The 19402-nt window shown below is 47.2% G+C and overlaps 1 protein-coding gene across 7 annotated transcripts in view; it reads left to right on the top strand.

Moving 5' to 3' along the window:
* Window positions 1-19402, top strand: part of OSBPL9 (oxysterol binding protein like 9) — a 1764730-nt gene that overhangs the window by 535001 nt on the left and 1210327 nt on the right. The window lies entirely within an intron of this gene.

The raw sequence follows: 19402 nt of genomic DNA, 5'->3' as shown, positions 1-19402 counted from the left end.
CTTTGCAAACCTCACTTTAGACTTTTTTTCTTATGTTTTGTGTGGATTGGTTGTGAAGTAAATCCTTTTTGTTTTAACTGTTCCTGTTGAACAACACATTTGAATGTACATTACAATACTGAAATCATGTTAACTAATGGGTTCTATGTGATTACAGAAAATACACAACAGAGAATGCGTTTTCAGCAAAAACAATAACAATGAAAAAAAAATGGATTTTTTTTACTGGCAGGTGGTTCCTCCCCAAACCACCCGTTTCTCTATGTGCTTACACCAATCCCACCCCCAATCTATTTTTAAAAATAGTTGATAGTTTTTTCTCTGTTTTTGTTTTTCTGTTATAGCATTCTCTGTAATTGTATTCTCTATCACTGGATACCAAACTACTAACCTATACAAAGTCAGACATTATAATATTGATTACTCATTTGTTGTGTATAAAGGTTTCTATTGGATTTTGGACCAACTATTCTTCAGCACTCTGTTAAATTAGGGTATTAAATTAGGGTAGCTTGTATTTAGCATTTTAAAAATGAGTAAATGCCCCTCTCTGATAGGGTAGACTACACATGAAGCTAGAGAAAGGTCTTTGATAAAGTATGCCATTAAAAATGCACACACCTACGCATATTATCTAGCAGCATTAACCTCATTTGAAGGTGAAGGGCATAAGAACTCTGGCACGAGATTCAAAGTAGTTAATTCATGCATCCTACAAATAAAAGATTAGCTCAGGGATTAAATTATGCATTACAGTGTTGGTTTATGGTGCATTGGATTACAGTTGATCTATTAAACCATGTCCTGCTGTATTTTAAGGGCAATCTGTAGAAGCACAGAATATGGCATGAAGTGGTGCTGCTAAAAAGGAATCCTATTTTGGTAGACTATATATTGCACCTCACATGGGCTTGTTGTGTCCTCTGAAAACTCAGGCCCATTGATGTTTGAAAATCACTGGATACCATGCTGGATATCCAGTGAGCAATGACTTTCCTCTAACATGGCAGTGATCTTCAGTAGTGTGCCCAGATGATTCATAAATTGCCAACACACTAGTTTCTCAGTCTTGGGAATTATCTGTTTTAAATCATTGGTATCCTGTTCTTAAATGCAGTTTTTTTTTAAAAATGTGTGGTTAGTCTAGAATGAATCCCCCATTACTAAAACGGGATTAGTGGTCGTTATGGGGATGATGAGAATTTCTCAGCATAGGTTACAACTTCTGTTTTCTATTGGCTTCTGGCCCAACATCCCCATCTTGGTGTAGGTTTGAAAGTGCCTTTAACACTTCCCTGGGAATTCGAAAAATAAAGAGCCATGGTAAGGTCCTTTAAGTCCGTGTTAATGCACTATAGTCATCTCCAGCCTGATTTATTTTTTTTTCATTTTCTGTTTACATAAAGACACTGTACAAACTTCAATTGAGTTCTCACAGTGTCGGTATAAAGGTCTTCTCACTCATTCTTGTATAAGTATTCTGTTTATTTTTACAAATATGAATTTATTTAATTTTTGTAACCACTCTGACTTTGCATGCTAGTCCTTTCCTCCACAAAGGTGGGGCTGGTTGCATTTTGTGGTTGGTGGTGAGTTTTCTCACTACTTTTCAATTTTTGTTAACTACCAACTAACAACCATAGCATGTCCTACTCCCATATTCTATGGTTCTGGGATAGCGATTTTTGGAGTACAATTAGTGTGAATGCTGGTTCACAGTTGCCAACCCTCATACACTCTGTTTGGAGGGCCTATGGCCCAACCATGTCTTGAAATTTTGACCAAGTGTTTTCGCCTATGGGTGGACATATTTCAAGCATCGCTACTCGCAGAATTGTTGGACCTCACAGCTTCCAAGAAGGGGAGAGCAGCTTCTTTCATTTTGTCATCAGCACACTGCTCAGGGGATTTATTTTATTTTATTTATTCACTTTGGTTAGGCGCACATCAGCACGGAGGCATCGTGGCGCTGGTTACAGAAAAACATTTTCTTAGTTACAGATCACTTTGGTTGACATTTGCATATTTTGTACTTTTCAGGGCTGGAGATGGGAAGAGGAGATAGCGTAGGATTAGTTGAAGAGGGTGGTTTTTAGTTCTTTCCTGAAGGCGAGGAGGACGTTTTCAGCTCTGATGTCAGCAGGTATGGAGTTCCATGACTTGGATGCTATATAGGGGAAGCCTAACCCTCCAGCTCTAGCTTTGTTTATATGAGGTGTTGTGTGTAGTTGGTAGGCGTAGCCAGTCCTGACTGGTCTTGTGGAGGTGGAATTGGTTATGGTCTCAGATAGATATGTAGGTGCTGTGTGGGTGATGCATTTATGGGTGAGAGTGAGAATTTTGAATGTGATAGGTTCTTTTACTGGGAGCCAGTGCGCTTCTTGTCTGGCATGGGTAATGTGGTCTCTTTTTGGGATGCTGAGTGCTGCTCTTAGACCGTTGTTCTGCGTGATTTGGAGTCGGTTAATGTTTTTAACCAACGTTTCTGCTAGGAGGGCATTACAATAGTCTAATTTAGCACCGACGGTTGCTCTAGCTATAGATAGGCAGTTGGGTTTGGAGAGGTATGGCTTTATTGCATTTATAAGTTTGATGGTGTAAGCTGAGGCGGAGGAGATGGCGCGGACTGGCTTTGGCATGGATAAAGTAGAGTCAATGTGAACTCCTAGGGTCTTCACAGTGGTAGATACAGGGATGATGGTTTTATCAATGGTGAAGTTTGAGTATGATTGGTTTTTAGACCTAGTATAATGATTTTGGTCTTCTCTCCATTGAGGCAGAGGTCGTTGGCTGCCATCCAAGCCTGATGGTAGAATAGATTAAGTTGAGTGCTTCAGCGTCTTTGTGGTATACTCCAAAGAGTGGTAGGAGTACCTGGGTATCGTCAGCATAGTTGGTGTATGTAATATCCAGGGTGTCCTGCTTGTCGAAGAGAGGATTCGTGAACAAGTTATATAGAGTGGGAGCTGTGCAGGAGCCCTGCAGGACTCCACAGTGGATGGTAGTGGGGGCTCCGTTGGCAATGTCGGAGAAGACCTTCATGGCCCTGCCCTCGAGGAAGGAAGTGACCCAGAGCGCTGCTTCTTCGGAGACGTTTGCTAGGAGTAGCAGGAGGGCTGGTTTATATTTATCCATGATCTGGTTTTTTAAATCTACCAGGGCAGTTTCCGTACCGTGTCCTTTGCGGAAGCTGGATTATCTAGTTCCGAGGATGGAGTGGGCTTCAAGGAATTGTTGGATTTGGCAGTGGACAGATCTGGAGAAATTTCCAAGTCCAAAGAAATGCATATGTGTCAAAGAATTCGAGTAAATTACCAAGGCAATAGACTTGCATGGTCCAATGGAAATATGGAAAGATTAGATGCATATGTGCTTTTGGGACATGAATGGATGGATTTATCCGTTTTGGCCGTGGCAGAAATGTTCGCGACCGAAATTACCATGGACAATTCGGCAGCAAAGCCATTTTTGCATCTGCCAAAACCGCCCTAATTTAAAAAACACACACACCCCCACCCCCTACTTACCTTTTTGCTGTCCGTGCATGTTCTTAGCCTGCAATGTTGGATCCGTCCCTCCTATGCGTGTCGGACCCGACGCTGCAGGGTCTGCTTTTTCTTTATAAAAAAAAAGTTTGGTCCCCCGCCTACAAACCTCTGGAAGTGGGGGACACCCCCACTACCCCGAAAGGCAATCACTACTAAACATGGGGGGCAGGGGACACCCCCGCAATCCCTGATCCCCATGTTTGGTAGTGATTACCCAAATTGGTTGTTTCCAAAAGACAAAATTGTACTGGCCTAATTCAGCTATTTGTACCATACGGTCAATTTGAACTAACCAATTTGGGTAATACCGAATGGATGGTCAATTTGCTGTCATATTGCAACTGGGATATTAACAAAGTGATATTGCTTTTAGCTTCAGGAAAACTATGACGCAGGACCATGTACAGAAACCACTCAGCACGGGGTCCGTGTTAGGGAGAATCCTCATTTCATGGCTAATTTCCCTTACCTAGTGAGTCCCTCAGCAGCTTTGCTGGATCTCTGGAGTTGTTTCTTTCCACTTGGTAAGAGTGTGAGCTTTTCCCCCACTCTTACTTGTATTTTGCTATGTGTTTCGACCTGTTTTTGTGATTGTGGGCTCTGGAGTACACCACTTCAGTAGCCCCCTTCTTTGTGTGTGTCACACAGCACCTTCTGTGCAGTGGCACAGGGTTGTCGTGCAGACTCCACCACCCCTCCCTGCCCCGACCTCATTTGAGGCGACTACCGTCCCCCAGAAAAGGGTAAAGTTATCATTAACTTTACTTAGTCAAATTTAACCACAAATCCAGTACACACCATCTTACATGGAGTGCTGGAAGGGTTAACTATTAACTCTTTTTATCTGTACCTCCTGGAGCATTGTTTCGCTCTTTTAACATTTAGACATGGCTGGTGGCAGTGGTATCTACCCTAAATTTCTACCGCGGTTATTTTATATAACCGTGGTAATATTGTAGACTATTGTGTTAGCCTCAGACTTAAACCCGCTTGACCAAATCCTTTTTCGTTTGGCTCTGGTGCGGTTTATTCACCATTTCTTTTTGTTAAACTCCTTGTGTGTTACTTTGCGCGGCAAACCAGGTTTGCCTTCTTTGTTCACTGTCTTTTGGTGGGCTTCTACCTAGAAGCCTTCCTCAAGGCGCCTGGGTGTCTAGGTGGGCTGAATGTGAGGGAGGGGTGTAGTCACCCCCCCCCCCCCCTGCACAGGGTATCCTAGGAAACCCAAGTCGCACTTTGACATGATTGGACAAGGTGGTTGTCCGGGCTGGACAACCCCTCTGCTGGGTGATTGACAGCCAGGCTGTGTGAATGGGGGTTTTGCGCATAAAAGGCAGGTCTCTTGGGCTGGAAGTCAGAGAGTCGCCACTGGAGCTACAAGGAACTGACGAGAAGTGGAGGAGAGGTCGACTGCTGCAACTACCCAGTACCAGTGAAGCCCTGCTGCAGTCTTGAGCTATCTACCCTTCAATGACTAAGAGGAGATCCAGTCCGGGGTCGTTTTCTCTTGAGCCTGGTGGGGATAACCAGCTCATCTTCAGCCAGAGGTCGCCTTCGTGGTCGAAATCGCTGCACACTGCTGTAGTGGTCCAGATAGCCACCGGAAGAACCTCTCCTGTTTTTAAGGAGCGCACCTTTTATTCATTGTCGCTGCTGCCGGCCTCATCCCTGTGTGGTGCGGATCCCCTCATCGTCCTTCTTCGTGCTGAAGCTGCAGGAAAGCGTGGGTCTGCGGGAAATCAACAGGAACAACTGCCGGGGCACCAGCTTTGTTCTTTGAGAAAGGTACTGTGTCCTGTTTGAGGAATTTTGGGTGAAATCCCTATTTCTCTACTTTAAGGCTTGTCCTTATTTTTCCCCCCTCCTTATAACTTTTGCTTCCGAACATTGACAGTATTCTTGGCAATGTTGAATCTCGAACTGTCTGACTGTGTGATCCTCGACAACGGGTACCTGGTGTCACTTGACTTTGGCTCCGGCCCCTTGACTCTTGAATTCTTGTCTGTGTGTTCTTCGATTCTGTCTGCCTAACCAACATATATTGCCTGTGATTTTTGCCCCCAACTCTCTCTGGGTATTTCGCGTGCGAAGTGTGTTTTTACCCCGGTAGCATTTGTTGCCGCGGATACGCGTTTATCTAGTAGACCGAACTGTCAAAAAGTGATCGCAATTGTATTGCAATTGTATCACGGTAATGTGTTCAGTTTCATAACACCGGTCCATTCAAACACAGGGTACTTACCTCGAATAATACTGTACAAAGTGAATTGGTTAGTTGTAGTATATTTTACGTGTGGTTTTTGAATTAATACAAGTGTTGTGTTAATAACAAATGGTTTAAAAATAAATGTACTTATATTTTTTACCTGAAACCTTGAGTCAGTGTTTGCTTGAGTCCCAGTAATTGTGGTCCCTTTGTGTAATCTCTGCTACTGCTCATCTACTCTTGAGATAAGCCTGGCTGCTCCGCTACTGCTACCACTATAACCTATATAACCTAGTAGTACAGGCTTGTACCAAAGGTAAAACTTGTATTGCCACCTGTAGTCTTAATTGTGTGTAGTGGTCCTTAAGGGCACTGCACGGAATTCTGCCTAAAAGTCTGTTTGTAGTGGGCATCCACGATAGGATAAAGCAACTTCATAGAGATCAGGCAGCCATAAAAAGAACTCTCGATATGATCTATGCAGATCGGAAAGCCGCAACGACTCTGCTTACCACCAAATATAATAATTGGATATGCCCCCATAGGAACTCCTTGCTGATCGCTAACTGGAAGATCATGTTTAAGTTTAAGCGTTTACATAACAATGACAGCAGGACATTTTGTGCGCACTACCGAGGATGAATGGCTGGACATACAGTTATTGTATTAAACCCTATTGCTGAGTCAGTATGGCTGACTCACATAAAATCCCTCTATCACGACGATAAAGTGCAGAGTGAATTGATGGTTAAACCGGTGGATGGCATATTAAAATTGGACTTTGACACACTGGACATTAGGGGAGGAGTCATGCGGCTGCATCCATCTAGGGCTCCGGGCCCTGACTCAGACCCCAGCACCGTTTATGTATCGAACCTAGATTATTGGTCTCATGTTTTGGAGTGTTGATTCAGAGATATCATACATACTGGCTGACTGCTAGGCAGCTGGACCAAATCCATATTGATCCCTGTTCATAAGAAGGGTGATCCCCAAGACCCACATAATTTCAGACTGTTGGCCATGCTGGATTCTTGCTCACAGATCTTTGCTTCTTTGCTGTTGAGGAAGCTGAATTACATGGGCTGAATCGAGCAGCTGATTAAATTTCAAACTGGCTGTAGAAATTCCCACAGCACATTGCTTAGCACCTGTGTTTTACAATGTACCTGTTCTATGTGGACTTCTCTAGGGCTTTTGATTCAATTTCCCAGCCTTTGCTCTGAAAATAATTGCAAAATTGTGGCCTTTACCCTTCCTTACTGTGGTTCATTATGGCTTTGCTCCAGGACACCAGGATGTCCAACCACCTAAATCATGAGGGTGACATTTCCTCTGAGCTCAAAGCAAACGTTGGACTTAAACAGGAGTCTGCTTTGGCACCCCGACTATTCAACCTATGTTTTCGATCTGGATGAAACCTTGAGAGAGATTGATAAATTTCAACCTCAGATCAAAACTGTGCCTGTCCCGTGGCTGATGTACATGGACGACACAGTCCTTATGGACTGTACTCGGATTGGACTCTAGCGGTTGACACCCTCCAGAGCTATGCCATCGCCAACAAACTTGCTATCAACGCCACCAAGATAATGACATTCGGGCAAAGAAATAGTAGAAAAAACCCTTTTGTCTGGAATCTTGTAGACTCTAAACTAGAAGTAGTTGGGGGAAGGGGGAATATATATAATCTTTGTTTCCATATATATATATATTTCTGAGGCTTGTGGAATCTGCTTAGATCACATGCTGTGCATAGGCCGACATCTAGTGGAAGCTGCGGAGTATTACAGTTTGTTTTTCGAAACTCGAAAATTGGCCTTGACACAGGGCGTGCCAGTAATACTATCCCTAGTGTGACGTCCACTGTACCCAAGATCCCTCACGCGTCTAGGATCCTCATTGTTTTTTTCCGAGGAAGAAGAGGATGACCCGGAAACATACAGAGTAGATTCCCCGGTAGAGAACGAAGCCCCGGTTACCGACTCCCCGGTCGATAACCAACCCCTCCTAAATGAGGTTCTCACTCGCGCAGCAGAACATTTCCACATTGACACCCACGGTGTACAGGAGGAAAGGGACTTCGCAGAAGAGTTAGTGGGATAAAGGAGGCCTATTGCCCAGACCATCCCTATCCTTAAATCCATTCAGCGGAGAATAGATCCGTCCCTGGTGAACCCAAACCTCACCAGAGCAGTCAATCCCAGGGTTGAAAAACTTTTCAGGGCAGCACAGTCTGACCCTCTCTATACAAGAGGACATCTGAAGCCAGACTCCCTAGTTGTCACCAACACTCGTAAGAGGGCTGGGACACCCTTGTCTTCGTCAGAAGCTCCTCCCGACAAGGAGAGCAAAAAACTATACGGTTTCGGCAGGAAGGTAGCCTCAACGTCCGCCTATCAAGCAAGGATTGCTAACTCCACCACCCTGTTGGCCAGCTACAACTGCCATCAGTGGGAAGAAGTTGCGGCTCTCATAGCCTCTGCTCCTGAACCGTTAAAAAGCAAATTAGCTCGGATTTCTGCAGAGGGTAGAGCCGTGTCTGGTTGCATTTTGAAAGCAACCTTCGACGCCGCGGACAACGCAGGCAGATTGATAGCAGAAGGTACTGTTATCAAGAGACATGCGTGGTTACGGCAGTCTGGTTTTAAGGCAGAAACCCAGGCATCATTGTTGGACAAACCGGTGGAAGCCGATCTGTTTGGTAAGGCAGTCGAAGACGCACTGAAGAATGCCATGGACGAATACGAGACACTCAAGTCCCTTGGCCAGTTAACCAATAAACCCCCTAACCAGAGAGGGAATAGTAATTTTCGTCTCCCACGCGGCCAAAATTCCCAGAGAGGATCTAACTATTCCCAGGGGCAGGGTACACAGTGGAACAACCACCAACAGGCTACCCAGGGTTACGGCAGAGGTAATAGGAGAGGTTGTGGTAAAGGCAGAGGCAGCCCCAGCAAGGGAGGCGGCACGCCTCCACCAAAGCAGTGACGCTCAGTTCAGGGTCCCTTCTCACGCAACCCCAGTAGGGGGACGCATTTCAAACTTCACCCAGGCTTGGGAAGGGATCACATCAGACAGATGGGTGCTGTCAACAGTATCCACGGGATATTGTCTAGAGCTACTGCAGCGTCCCCGGAACCATCCTCCACGACAAAGAGTACACTCCTTAGAACATCAGAAGAATCTCCTCGAGGAGATCGCCATTCTTCTACAAAAGGACGCGATAGAACTCGTCCCGGGACACCAGGTAAACAAGGGTATTTATTCAAATTACTTCCTTGTGCCAAAGAAAGACTTGACAATGCGCCCAGTATTGGACTTACGGCCTGCCAACTCCTAAAAAAGGGGGATTACATGGCAACCTTGGATATGAAAGATGCTTATTTTCATATTTCCATGTTCCCAGCGCACAAAGTACTTGCGCTTCAAGGTGGACAGTCGCCACTACCAATTCATGGTACTGCCCTTCGGGATAGCTTCAGCACCAAGGGTATTCACCAAGGTACTGGCGGTGGCGGCTGCACACCTACGCAGGGAGGCAATCCCAGTGTACCCTTATCTGGACGACTGGCTCATAACGGGGGAAACCCCAGGAATTTGCAGGACAAACATTCAAAGGACTATCGACCTCCTCCACGAGTTAGGCTTCTCAATCAACGAGAAGAAGTCAAGCCTGGTGCCAAGCATCTCAAAACAATTCCTAGGAGCAATCCTGGATACCCAGGAGGGGTTGACCTTTCCTTCAGAAGAAAGAATTCGGAATATACTACTGCAAATTCCGCATTATCAGTCCGGTCAACAAATAACGGTACGCAAAGCAATGCGTTTACTGGGCATGATGGCGTCATGCATTTACCTGGTCCCCCACGCGCGCCTGCGCATGCGTCCCATGCAGGAATGGTTGGCGAAACAGTGGTCTCAGGCAAGTGGTCAGTGGGACGATCTAGTGGTCGTTTCGCCAACACTGGTACAAAGCCTTCACTGGTGGACAAGAGAAAATCTCGCACAGGGGAAACCCTTTTACGATCCTGAAGTACAGGCAGTAGTCACTACAGATGCATGTCTGACGGGGTGGGGAGCTCACCATCTCCACCACACAGCTCAGGGTCTCTGGTCTCACTCAGTGGCCAAGAACCACATCAACCTGCTAGAGCTTCTGGCAGTATTCAGAGCGCTTCAGGCGTTCGAGCCCCACTTACTAAACCTGTCAGTGCAAATCCGGACGGACAGCACTACAGCCATGTTCTAACTAAACAAGCAAGGAGGGACTCGCTTGCCAAATCTGTCCAAGCTTGCCCAGAAAATCTGGATATGGGCACTCAGACGGAACATCTTCCTGTCATCACAACATGTTCCAGGGGAGCTCAATTCCCTAGCGGATGCTCTGAGCAGAGACTCCCTCCCAGAGGAACACGAATGGGTTCTTCACAGAGAGGTCGTAGAACATCTCTTCTCTCAGTGGGGTTTCCCCACTATAGACTTATTCGCCACAAGCGAAAACAGACAATGCCCAGGATTTGCATCCAGGTTCCCCCAACCAGACTCCCAGGGGAACGCCCTGTGGATGAACTGGTCAGGGATGTTTGCGTACGCTTTTCCACCAACTCCTCTCATCAGGAAAGTGGTGAACAAGATGAACAGGGAGTCGATGACGCTCCTCCTAGTTGCTCCCATGTGGGCAAGACAACCGTGGTTCCCACACCTACGCAGGATGGCGGTGTGCGAGCCCATCAAACTTCCAGCCTGGTACATCCTACTGTCCCAGCACCAAGGTCAAACAGTGCACCAGCAACCCAACTCAATGAACCTGGCAGCATGGCTCCTGAGGTCATAGAGTTTGGACAGCTCAATTTACCACAGAGGTGTATGGACATCCTAAAGGAATCTAGGAAACCAAACACAAGGCACTGTTACTTTGACAAGTGGAAGAGGTTCGTTATCTGGTGCCAGAGTAGACAAATCAACCCAGTTGATTGCACTCCTTCCACTATTGTTACATACATGCTCCACCTGCTAGATGCAGGATTGGGTTTTAACTCACTGAAAGTACACTTGGCAGCCCTCTCGGCTTACAACACTTCCCATAGCAAGGTTTCGTGGGTGGAAAGTACCAGTAGTTAAAGCCTTCATGGAAGGAGTAAAGATACTTCACCCTCCTATTTCAAACCCACCACCAGGATGGGACCTTAATGTGATGCTAGCCAAGCTCATGGGGCCCCCCTTTCGAACCCATGCATAAAAGCAGTCTCAAACACCTGACTTATAAAACGGCCTTCTTAGTAGCTATTACTTCTATAAGAAGGGTCAGTGAAATTCAGGCTCTGTCAGTGCAGGATCCCTTCTTTACTATCCATAAAGACAAACTGGTTTTACGCACACACCCTAGGTTCTCGCCTAAATTTATATCAAAATTCCATGTAAACCAGTCCATCGAGCTTCTGGCTTTCTTCCAGAACCCGCAAAGCTCGGCTGGTGTGAAACTACACACCCTAGATGTGCGTAGGGCGGTCCTCCACTATGTAAATAAAACCAGACCGCTAAGGAAAACAGATCAACTGTTTGTCTCCGTAGCTACAGGCAGAGAGGGGGATCGCGTCTCTAAAGGTGCCATCTCGAAGTGGATTATTAACTGTATGCAGCTGTGTTACTCACTCTCTGAAAAGACTCTGCCTTTTACGCCAAGGGCCCACTCTACTAGAGGCATTGGGGCCACTCTGGCTTTCATTGCAAATGTACCCCTTGACACCATTTGCAAAGCAGCTACTTGGAGCTCTATTCACACTTTTACTCCGCATTACTGCATTGACACCCATTCCAAGGCAGATACACAAGTGGGACACGCGGTTCTAAGACACTTATTTGCTCATGACCCTTCTCACATCCCACCTCCTTCTTCTGGTACTGCTCGCTAATCTATGCACAGCATGTGATCTAAGCAGATTCCACAAGCCTCAGAAGGGATACATTACTCACCGTAATCGTATTTCTGATGCTTGTATCTGCTTAGATTCACATGCGACCCACCCTTCCTCCCCTCCGAGAGAAGGCGCATGATTGCTTGTAGTCTTACCTTTCTGTCTATCTGCTTGGATTATCTGTACTCACGCTACTCCTCATGCTACCTCATGTCAGAAAAAATACAAAACCAGAGGATCCTAGACGCGTGAGGGATCTTGGGTACAGTGGACGTCACACTAGGGATAGTATAACTGGCACGCCCTGTGTCGACGCCCATTTTCGAGTTTCGAAAAACAAACTGTAATACTCCGCAGCTTCCACTAGATGTCGGCCTATGCACACCATGTGAATCTAAGCAGATACAAGCATCAGAAATACGATTACGGTGAGTAATGTATCCTATATATATATATATATATATATATATATATATATATATATATATATATATATATATATATATATATATCTGAGGCTTGTGGAATCTGCTTAGATCACATGCTGTGCATAGGCCGACATCTAGTGGAAGCTGCGGAGTATTACAGTTTGTTTTTCGAAACTCGAAAATGGGCGTCGACACAGGCGTGCCAGTAATACTATCCCTAGTGTGACGTCCACTGTACCCAAGATCCCTCACGCGTCTGGGATCCTCAGATTGTTTTTTTCCGCCATACTGGTCGGAAGCATCTTGCGGAGTCCCCTGGCCTTAGCCATACTTTTGCTATTATTGCAATTTAAAATTATTTATTAACATCCTTCCCCACCCCAACGTCGAACATCGATCTCGACGACGGCTGGAGAAGACATCGACCGTCGGCTGCTGCACGACGGATCTGGGCCTCGGAAGGCCGCTGGCCTCGGCCCGGGCCTAGTAGGCCGCTGGCCTCGGCCCTGCAAGTAGGGAGAGTGGGGGGTGGTACATACTCTTCACTCTTGGTATATAGGTACACTATATTTCCTACACTTACCAGCCCGCTGCCTCAAGGTGCGTATGGAGGGTACCCCTTTCCAATTCTGCCCCAAGTGCAATCGCAAATACCCATGGGTCGACAGGCACGCCACGTGCAATCTCTGCTTGCCGAGGGACCACCCCGAAGCGAACTGCAGAGCGTGTAGTAGGTTTAAACCTAAAACACTTAAGGACCGTTCGACAAAGCGTTGGGCCCACCACGCCAGGCAGGCAGCCATGGCAGCGGAGGGCGCCTTCAGCGATGGCAGCGACGCCGTACTTTCGGACGGCGAGGGCATTACGGCGTCGAAAGACTGCCGAGCGCAGGTCCCCGACCTCGGAAGGTTGTCCGGCAGGGCGGCTATGGGGAAGACCCCCGGCGACGCAAGCGCTACACCTACACACACTAAGCACACTAAGTCCAACCGAAACTCGACGACGTCGACTTCTCGGAAAGAGGCACGGATAGAACGGTCCGACTCGGTGTCCTCTGGGCGCTCTCGATCGAGATCGCCTCATGACGCAAGGCAATCATCCACTCTTGCCAAGAGTGCCTCGCTCCCTAGATTAACGGAAGTTCGATCGTCGGAAGACGAAGACGACTTCCACCCCCAGGCCGCGCTCCAAGAGACCGAGAGCGCAGTTAACACCAGCGAGGCCCCACGCTCGAAACAAGATACCTCTCCCGACCCTCGGCGCCAGGCGTCGAAAGTCTCTTGGGCCTCTAAGGGGCAGGGAAAACATTTTTCCACGCACGGGGAGGGAGGGAAACAGCGGAAAGCTCAGCCTTCCACTCCTGTAAGACCATCCTTCCACCCCAAGCAGACAGATAAACATAAATCTACTGGGACATCAACATCCAGCAAGGGTACCCTTGATAAGTCCTCTAAGTTGCCTACTAAAGTCATACCCTGTTCCAAAGAATGGTCCAGTGAGGACATAGACAGGGTCATGTCAAGGATGTCTTCCTTAGCGGATTTTTATGACAAAAACCCAGAACATTTCCTTTCGTATGACCCTCAAGGGGCCACACCCTCAGGCTCCTCTGATCCTATCCCCCTAAGTAAAAAGGCCCGGGTCGAAAGACCTGACCCCTTCGAGGTGCAGCCTTACTCTACTCCATACTCTACTCCACACCCCAGATACCAAGGACAACCTTTCCCTGAAGGGGACCAGGAGTTTTCAATTATGGAGGAACGAACCGGGTCTGAATACTATGCGGAGGATGAGGACCTGGAGGAGGTAGAAGATGAGGAAATTTACAGAGTAGATTCCCCGGTAGAGAGCGAAGCCCCAGTTACCGACTCGCCAGTTGATAACCAACCCCTCCTTAATGAAGTTCTTGCTCGCGCAGCAGAACATTTTCACATCGACACCCACGGTGTACAGGAGGAAAGGGACTTCGCAGAAGAGTTGGTGGGAGAGAGGAGGCCGGTCGCTCAGACCATCCCTATCCTTAAATCCATCCAACGTAGAATAGATCCATCCCTGGTGAATCCTAACCTCACCAGAGCCGTCAACCCCAGAGTCGAAAAACTTTTTCGGGCAGCCCAGTCTGACCCTCTTTATATAAGAGGTCATCTTAAACCAGACTCCCTAGTGGTTACCAACACTCGGAAGAGGGCTGGGACACCCTTATCGTCGTCAGAAGCTCCTCCCGACAAGGAGAGCAAAAGACTGTACGGGTTTGGCAGGAAGGTAGCCTCAACGTCCGCCTACCAAGCAAGGATTGCAAACTCCACCACCCTGTTGGCAAGTTACAACTGCCATCAATGGGAAGAGGTTGCAGCGCTCATAGCCTCTGCTCCTGAACCGTTAAAGAGCCAGTTGGCTCGGATCTCGGCAGAAGGGAGAGCCGTGTCTGGTTGCATATTGAAAGCAACTTTCGACGCTGCAGACAACGCAGGAAGATTGATAGCAGAAGGAACTGTTATCAAGAGACATGCGTGGTTACGGCAGTCGGGGTTCAAAACAGAAACACAGGCTTCATTAATAGACAAGCCGGTGGAACCAGATCTATTGTTTGGGAAAGCGGTCGAAGACGCACTTAAAAATGGCAAGGACGAGTACGAGACTCTCAAATCCCTTGGCCAGCTTACCAACAAACCCCCGAACCAGAGGGGGAACAGTAATTTTCGTCGCCCACGCGGCCAAAATTCACAAAGAGGCAACTATGCCCAAGGACAGGGTACACAATGGAACAACAACCAGCAGTCTACCCAAAGTTACAGTAAAGGTAACAAGAGAGGTCGTGGAAGAGGCAGAGGCAGCCCCAACAAGGGAGGTGGCACGCCTCCGCCAAAGCAGTGACGCTCAGTTCAGGGTCCCTTCTCACGCAACCCCAGTAGGGGGACGCATTTCCAACTTCACCCAGGCTTGGGAAGGGATCACCTCAGACAGATGGGTGCTGTCAACAGTGTTCACAGGATATTGTATAGAATTACTGCAGCGTCCCCGGAACCACCCTCCACGACAAAGAATACACTCCTTAGAACATCAGAAGATCCTTCTCGAGGAGATCGCCATTCTGCTAGAAAAGGACGCGATAGAACTCGTCCCAGGACACCAGGTAAACAGGGGTATCTATTCAACTTACTTCCTTGTGCCAAAGAAAGATTTGACAATGCGCCCAGTATTGGATTTACGGCCTGCCAACAAGTATGTCAAGCCCCAAAAATTCCGTATGACCACGCTACAAGAGGTAATCCCCCTCCTAAAAAAGGGGGACTACATGGCAACCTTGGATATGAAAGATGCTTATTTTCATATTTCCATGCTCCCGGCGCACAAAAAATACTTGCGCTTCAAAGTGGACAGTCGCCACTACCAATTCAAGGTACTGCCCTTCGGGATAGCTTCAGCACCAAGGGTATTCACCAAGGTACTGGCGGTGGCAGCTGCACACCTACGCAGGGAGGCAATCCCAGTGTACCCTTATCTGGACGACTGGCTCATAACGGGGGAAACCCCAAGAATTTGCAGGTCAAACATTCAGAGGACTATCGACCTCCTCCACGAGTTAGGCTTCTCTATCAACGAGAAGAAGTCAAGTCTGGTGCCAAGCACCTCAAAACAGTTCCTAGGAGCAATCCTAGATACTCAGAAAGGGTTGACCTTCCCCTCGGAAGAGAGAATTCGGAATATACTACTGCAAATTCCACATTATCAGTCAGGTCAACAAATAACGGTACGCAAAGCAATGCGGTTACTGGGCATGATGGCGTCATGCATTTACCTGGTCCCCCACGCGCGTCTGCGCATGCGTCCCATGCAGGAATGGTTGGCGAAACAGTGGTCTCAGGCAAGTGGTCAGTGGGACGATCTAGTGGTCGTTTCGCCAACACTCGTACAGAGCTTACACTGGTGGACAAAAGAGAATCTTGCAAGGGGAAAACCCTTTTACGATCCCGAAGTACAAGCAGTGGTAACTACAGATGCTTGCCTGACTGGGTGGGGAGCTCACCATCTCCACCACACAGCTCAGGGTCTCTGGTCTCACTCAGTAGCCAAGAACCACATCAACCTGCTAGAGCTTCTGGCAGTAATCCGAGCGCTTCGGGCGTTCGAGCCCCATCTACTAAACTTGTCGGTGCAGATCCGGACGGACAGCACGACAGCCATGTTCTATCTGAACAAACAAGGAGGCACTCGTTCGCCAAATCTGTCCAAGCTTGCCCAGAAAATCTGGATATGGGCACTCAGACGGATCATCTTCCTATCAGCACAACATGTTCCAGGGGAGCTCAATTCCCTAGCGGATGCCCTAAGCAGAAACTCCCTTCCAGAAGAACACGAATGGGTCCTTCACAGAGAGATCGTAGAAGATCTCTTCTCTCAGTGGGGTTTCCCCACTATAGAACTATTCGCCACAAGCGAAAACAAACAATGCCCAGGATTTGCATCCAGGTTCCCCCAGCCAGACTCCCAAGGGAACGCCCTGTGGATGAACTGGTCAGGGATGTTTGCGTACGTTTTTCCACCAACCCCTCTCATCAGAAAGGTGGTGTACAAGATGAACAAGGAATCGATGACGCTCATCCTAGTTGCTCCCATGTGGGCGAGACAACCATGGTTTCCACACCTACGCAGGATGGCGCTGTGCGAGCCCATCAAACTCCCAGCCTGGTACAACCTACTGTCCCAGCAACAAGGTCTAACAGTGCACCAAGAACCCAACTCAATGAACCTAGCAGCATGGCTCCTGAGGTCATAGAGTTTGGGCATCTCAATTTACCACAGAGGTGTATGGACATCCTAAAAGAATCCAGGAAACCAAACACAAGGCACTGTTACTTTGACAAGTGGAATAGATTCGTTATTTGGTGCCAGAATAAACAAATCAACCCAGTTGATTGCACTCCTTCCAACGTGGTAACATACATGCTCCACCTGCTGGACGCAGGGTTGGTTTTTAACTCTCTGAAAGTACACCTGGCAGCCCTCTCGGCTTACACCACATCCCATAACAAAGTATCGTGGTGGAAAGTACCAGTAGTTAAAGCCTTCATGGAAGGAGTAAAGAGACTTCACCCTCCTATTTCGAACCCACCGCCAGGATGGGACCTCAATGTGGTGCTAGCTAAGCTCATGGGCCCCCCTTTCGAACCCATGCATAAAAGTAGTCTCAAACACCTGACTTATAAAACGGCCTTCTTAATAGCCATTACCTCCATAAGAAGGGTCAGTGAAATTCAGGCTCTGTCAGTGCAAGATCCTTTCTTTATTATCCACAAAGACAAACTGGTTTTACGCACACACCCTAGGTTCTCACCTAAAGTCATATCTAAATTCCATGTAAACCAGTCCATCGAGCTTCCGGCTTTCTTCCAGAACCCGCAAAGCTCGGCTGAGGTGAAACTACACACCCTTGATGTGCGTAGGGCGGTCCTCTACTATGTAAATAAGACCAGACCGCTAAGAAAAACAGATCAACTGTTTGTCTCCGTAGCTACAGGCAGAGAGGGGGATCGCGTCTCTAAAGGCGCGATCTCGAAGTGGATTATCAACTGTATACAGCTGTGTTACTCTCTTTCTGAAAAAACTCTGCCTTTTACGCCAAGGGCCCATTCTACTAGAGGCATTGGTGCCACTCTGGCTTTCATTGCAAATGTTCCCCTCGACACCATTTGCAAAGCAGCTACTTGGAGCTCTATTCACACTTTTACTCAGCATTACTGCATTGACACTCATTCCAAGACAGATACACAAGTGGGACAAGCGGTTCTAAGACACCTGTTTGCTCATGACCCTTCTCACATCCCACCTCCTTCTTCGGGTACTGCTCGCTAATCTATGCACAGCATGTGATCTAAGCAGATTCCACAAGCCTCAGAAGGGATACATTACTCACCATAATCGTATTTCTGATGCTTGTATCTGCTTAGATTCACATGCGACCCATCCTTCCTCCCCTCCGAGAGAAGGCGCATGATTGCTTGTAGTCTTACCTTTCTGTCTATCTGCTTGGATTATCTGTACTCACGCTACTCCTCATGCTTCCTCATGTCAGAAAAAATACAATCTGAGGATCCCAGACGCGTGAGGGATCTTGGGTACAGTGGACGTCACACTAGGGATAGTATTACTGGCACGCCTGTGTCGACGCCCATTTTCGAGTTTCGAAAAACAAACTGTAATACTCCGCAGCTTCCACTAGATGTCGGCCTATGCACAGCATGTGAATCTAAGCAGATACAAGCATCAGAAATACGATTACGGTGAGTAATGTATCCCATATATACACACACATACACACACACACACACACACACACACACACACACAGATTAAGAGGAAATGGTCAACCATCAGACGCTATGTGACTTTACATGGCGGGAACAACATCGAAGGACTACTGGCTGTATACACCTCTTGTATAATTCTGGTACTCACATATGGCCTGGAATTAATCTAGCACATGGGATGGCTAGAGAAATTGGAAGGGAAGATCCTCAGAATGATTCTCGGGTTACCAGCTCAGTCCCTGTGGAGGTTGTTTGTTTAGAATTGGGACTGCAGTCATTAAGAGCCAATTGGTGCGTTAAGCGCTGCAGACTGTACATTGCTTTGATCACTGCCCTCGCCAATGGCCTAACATTAGCAGGTCTCTTCTCTGGAAGGTTTCAAACTCCATGCTCCAACTCTTTTCTATTGGCATTAAAAATAACGGCACATAGGCATTTCGGCAACATCAATTTAGGGGTTGATACCAGCTCGCCCCTGACTGTAAGTATGATTGGCTCTGATGTACCCAACAGTCTGAGAACCAAAACACAAGTTTGGGATGGAGCACCTATCATTGCTCATCTAAGTAGGAAAAAAAATATGTGGAATACAGTAAACCGGGCTTTCTGAAATAAGAAACCCTGCACTTATGTAACTAAGGCCTGTAGTAGAGAATTGCAGAGATTTGTGAGCTGTCTGCTTTTTAATATACTACCAACCTATGAATACAGAACGTCATGGAGCAAGGTTCCTTGCGACCAGAGACTGTGCAGATTATGCAAGACAACGGTTGAGACAGCCAGACACATATTGACACAATGCCCAAACTTGGCTGAGCAATATTGTAAGAGCTTACACTGCCTAGTGCGGCAAATAGAGAATGTGCAGGGAGAACAATACCGGAGCACACTAATAGGGGTCACCTCATTGGTGGCCACTAGTGCTGCACACTTTGTATGGAAGGTGGCAAAACAAAGATAGGAGAGACAATGATCAGTCCCTACAAAAATTGGG

This window comes from Ambystoma mexicanum, chromosome 1q (genome assembly GCF_040938575.1).
Source record: "Ambystoma mexicanum isolate Mex_15411 chromosome 1q, UKY_AmexF1_1, whole genome shotgun sequence".
Taxonomy (NCBI): Eukaryota; Metazoa; Chordata; class Amphibia; order Caudata; family Ambystomatidae; genus Ambystoma; species Ambystoma mexicanum.
This window is presented reverse-complemented; position numbering and strand designations above follow the sequence as displayed.